Raw genomic sequence first — 5,434 nt, forward strand, 5'->3', positions numbered from 1 at the left:
TGGGGACATTGGAATTGTCCTGCATGTCATTGCAATGACAGGTACAATACATTATACATTTTGTCAAAATCTATAAAATCATGTGGGGCAGAGTGTAAAATATAATGTAGACTATATTCCATGGTTAGTAGCAATGCTTCAGTATGGATTCATCCATTGTAACAAATATACCACAATAATGAAAGATGTCATTAATGTGGGAAAATGTGGGAGGCAAATGTAGTGGGGCATATGAGAATCCACTATATTTTTTTATGTAACATTTATGTAATCTAAAACGTCTTTAAAAATAATAAAAACAAACATTAAAAAAATAGATATTCTCAATGTTGGAGATGGGGATACATGGACCATAATGGTAAAAAGAATTAGGACAATACTATGAAATATGAACTGGTAATATTATTTGAGAGCTTTTAAAAATTCTAAAAAGTTCTATTAATTAATCCTAAGTAAATAATGAAAGATGCAAGCAATTAAATTCCTTAAACACATCTTCATTTAAATTTTATGAGAGTGATAATAAAACCCAGGGGGAAAAAAAAGTGTTAAGGAAATGGTCAAATGAATTATGGTACATGTAAAAAGGCTAGTTTTATATTTTTACTGGATGCTTCATATGTACCCTCCAATTGATAGACACATTTTTGTAATGTTTAATCCATTAAAACAACTGAAATATAAAATTGTACATCCATTTTTTTTCCTATTGACCAAAATAAATTTCTTCTAAATCAAGAAAAATGCCTGCTTTGATTTCTTAAACTTTTCTAGCACACTTCATGGATTACTTCTTTTTTGTGTGCATGTAATTTGTAAACTCATAATCACTTGATTGTCCCCAGTGCCATCAGATTTTACTTTGGCTGTCTGATGTGCTACATAAAATAGCAAAAATGAATGATGGTGCATTATCAATTTCCTAGGTTCCAAGGATAGATGGACACAAACATGTAAATGCTGTGATAAAATAATCAGTAATTGTCTTGCTAATGCTTTTAGAGAAACAAGTGTAATCATGCTGACAGCCTGTAGTGCTGATGGAGAATTATAGAATCAATCTTCTTGTCTGAGAGACCACTCTTTAGAGTTCCTTTGCAAGCTCTAGGAACTTGCACTCAGCAGGAATGCCATTATCATTCTGGGAATGTTTCAGTTTTTATCATTCTTTCTTGGTTACAGGCATTCAGTGCTGAGTGAAAGCTTTGCTTTTTCTCTTGCCTTTGAAAGACTAAACACTTTCTCACCTCAAACTAGATAACATTTCTATCTCTAAAAGACAGTTCCCAAATGACACAATGTAACTGTTTAGAGCAAATTTCACGAGATTATTGGTCCATCTTTATGTCAATGAGTATATATACCTAGGCCAAGAAAAACTACCAGACTACAGTTTTTCAGAATTTTGAGCATGTTTCCTCAGCCTCACACCTGAATTTCATTAGTAGACCTGTGATTCAGTTTTCTTGTTTCTCAATTATCTAGGAATAATCTTACATAAATGGGTAATCCATTTCTAAAACATTATTATAATATTGTGCTCTCACCAAAAATTTAAAAAATCAAAATTGAGACATGCTTTCCAGCAAAAGTTACTAAATTTAAAGGCCATAATCACAGAAAAATTTTTTAGCTGTCATTAAAAGCGAGTGGAAGACTTCAAGAAATAGAGATGCACCATGCTTTAGGGAAAATAAGACTATTAAAAATTGTTATTATACACATTTAAATCTGTAAATACTTTTACTTCCATTTCTCTAAGTTGTTGAGCTGAGATACCTTATAGAAGTCACAAGTTCCCTCAATTTCTTTAAAACAAGTAAAAATATCTGTATATTTTACCTAGAAAAAAACTGTCATGAATGTAAAATGATGCATAAATGGCACACAATGAAAAGGCACAAATGAATGGATTGATAATTGAGAAGAAACTGAGATAATGTTTACAATTTTGTCATTATTAAGAGTACTACACAAATACACATTGCTCTTTCTCCTGTCATCTTAAATAGTTATTATTCATCATTTAAACTTTTTAAGGACTCAGGATGAACATTGTGAGCACCATTTTACCATATTGAAAAAAGTGGATGCTCTCACTGACTCTTCGATGATTGCTTGCCTTTATAGTAAAAACTGCTTAGGTTGGCTCTTCGAGTATTTCCTCGTCTTTGATATATAACACTGTAGGCTTTCACCTTTTACTGCTGTCAGCCTGCCTTCTATGACAGCTCATTTTCTCCAAATATACTGTGACTTTTGAAAAAGTTAACATTTATTAAAATAATTTTCAAAGAAAATGTGGTTTTAAGGGAATGCTCTAAACACCTTCTTAACAGTTAAGTGCATAGACTTTAATATATTTAATCTCTGTCATCTATTTTGGGATCTCAAGAGCCATGTTCACTTCTATTTCCTACCTATTTCATGGTTACATAATGTTAACTAACATATAGGTAATGACATGCTATTAAAATTGAGAAAAACACTGAAATTTATCAGATAAATAGAAAAAGTAGCAGGATATAGAAAGGTCACACATGTATAACCTTGGGCTACTTTTTACAAATATTTCCTTAATCACCCATTATAAGAAAAAACTATTTTTGCTTTTTGAAGGTGAATTGAGCATTTTAAAACATGAAAATGTACTATTATGGTGAATTTTAAAAGTTTTTTTTCAACCACTTCTTCAGATTAAGATCAGTGTACCATTTTCACGTGTTTATTGTAATTGCTTATTCATATTAGCTTAACAATAGAATCCACTCTTGGTTCCACAGGGCATTTTTAAACTATGCCATTACGAATTGAAAACACATATACATTTTATTTGCTTGACTTATATATATCATTATCTCACTTGCTCATTTTATTTTTGTTAAATGTTTTAGTTTGAGATAATTCTGTATTCACATGCCATTGTAAGAAATAATACAAGAAGGTCCCTATATCCTTCCTGCAGTTTCCCCAATATCTTGCATAGCATTAATAGAATAATCCTAACTGGGAAACTGACACTGACATAATTAGCTGATCTTTTGAAGATTTCACCTGTTTGACATGCATTCATTTGTGACTGGGTGTATGTATGTGTTTGCCATCTTATTCTGATCTGTAATAATCGGTGGGTCTATGTGACATTGCTTATTTACAGGTAACTTTTTAGCAGACACTCACATTTTGGTTTAAAAAGAAAACCATTTTATAATGATGACTTCATAGCTAAAGTATATAATATATTAGTGATATTAGTCTTGTCTCTGTAACCATAAAACATCGGTGTAACAGATTGATATAGTTAATGAATTCTAAAAATAGATATTGGCTTATGTTTTAAATTGGTGGTTTGTTCCTCTAGGCATATTATATTATATTGCATTCAGAGGTTTCAGTTTTACTTGATTAAATAATGATTGAGGCTTTGATTGGGCCATGTCAGTAGGATGTTGAGTCCCTGCCACCATGGTGGGTGGGGTCTCACAGAGAAACTGCATTGCAGAAAAGAGAGTTTGGTGTTTTGATTCTGGAGCCTGAGAAGTAAATACATAAAGAAGCAGATATATGAGGAAGGAGAGAAGGCTCAATTGGACACAGCAGAGGCCCCAGGAAGAGAGATGAGCTGTTTGCCTGAGAGTCTATAGCTGGCTCTGTGGAGAGAGCAGAGGAGCTAAGAGAAATGAGCTTCCGGAAGAGAGGAACCCACAAAGTCTGAACCCTGGCAGACACTGGCAGCTATCGTGCTCCAACACATGACAACAGACTTCGGTGATGGAAGTAAGTTATTCTTTATGGCCTGGTAACTGTGAGCTTCTACTCGAAATAAATACCCTCTTATAAAAGCCAACAGATTTCTGGTATTTTGCATTAGCACCCCTTGGTTAACTAATTTAATTGGTGTTGAATTATCGGTTGGGTTTCTATTCCTGATTAAGAATAATCTTTACCCAAAGACAATCAGCTTGGAGTTACCAGAGGTCTATTTCTGTTCCTCTAGTCATTGAATTAGCTAATTGGGAATGCAATTCCTACTGTAGAATAGCTATAAGAACAATTTGGTGAAGGACAGTCTTAGAGATTTCCTATTAGTAAATTCTGAGAGTCATTGGACTTTTTTTTTCCTAGATCAAGTAAAATGTGTAAAATGCAACTAGCAATTTTTCAAATAACAGATTACTTCCAGATTTTATTAGTTGCAATGTGACTGCCTAATTGAAATTTAAAAACATGGAATGTCTATTAAAATGTATATATGATGCAATAAGATAGAAATACATTTACTTTTTAAAAATCCATAACGGCTATATTTTTAAATGGACTGCTTAAGCTAATTCATGTTTGTTTATGGTTTTCTTATCCACCATGTTACTTAATATGTATATGAATATTTCAATACAATGAAAGCACCTAAAAAGATCCAATAATTGCTTATACTGAATCCTTCCAGGAAAAAAAGAGAAAACAGTCCCTAACTCATTTTAAGAGACCAATAATGTATGATAGACAAATATGAGGGACATTGTGAAAACCATAGGCCAATGTCATTCAGAAGCATAGATACAAAACTCCTAAGTGAAAGGAGCAAACTAATTCATTACTACATAAAATGAACCAAGCTTTGGTATTTCTAGTGAGAAAGAAAAGCATCCTGAGAGCCAGGAGCTGGTCTGGCACTATCATTTACTCACAGCTAGCATTTGGTGTTCTCCTGTTAAACATAAATAATTTCATAGCACAGAAACAAAAGACAAAGTCACTCTGGAATTACAATGAATCAGGACAAAAACAAAATCACTCCATTATCATATATGAACACGGACAAAAAGATGAAGATTGCCCAAACCACGCAAATCAAATAACCAAATAACCCCTAAACTGTCTAATATGAGTGACTGTTTCTCTACAAATACCAGCTTCAGGCTTGTTTCTTTCTACTCACTTCAGAAATAATATTTATTAAAATACCCAATCATAAAATTATCCTTTTGTCATAAAGCATTCAACACTAAGGAAATTCTTGCTTCCTTAAATCTGTCTCAAAATCACCCAAATCCAATAATTTTTCTAATACCTCTTACTGAGACATACTGCTGTTTGCCATGAGATGTGTTCTCTCTTACTACAACAATCAATAAAACCAAATTTTTCAAATACAAGTGTCTTCATTATGGTCTTGGCTCAAGGGCATGTCATAAAAAATACAAAGTTGATTTAATAGTAAAAAAAAAATTTAAATTGTATAATAGTAGTGAAGGAAAGAATCGTTATGACTAACTTAATATAGGAAGAAAAGTAATTTGATGAAAACAGCATTCATTTTTGGGTTTAAAAAATACCAATAAACTTTATTCAGTTTTGTTTATTAGATGTGCCTAAAAAAGTAGGTAAGGAAGGCAAAGTGCCTACTCTGAAGAAGTTTGCATACCACCTCTCA

Source organism: Dasypus novemcinctus, chromosome 3 (genome assembly GCF_030445035.2).
Source record: "Dasypus novemcinctus isolate mDasNov1 chromosome 3, mDasNov1.1.hap2, whole genome shotgun sequence".
Taxonomy (NCBI): domain Eukaryota; kingdom Metazoa; phylum Chordata; class Mammalia; order Cingulata; family Dasypodidae; genus Dasypus; species Dasypus novemcinctus.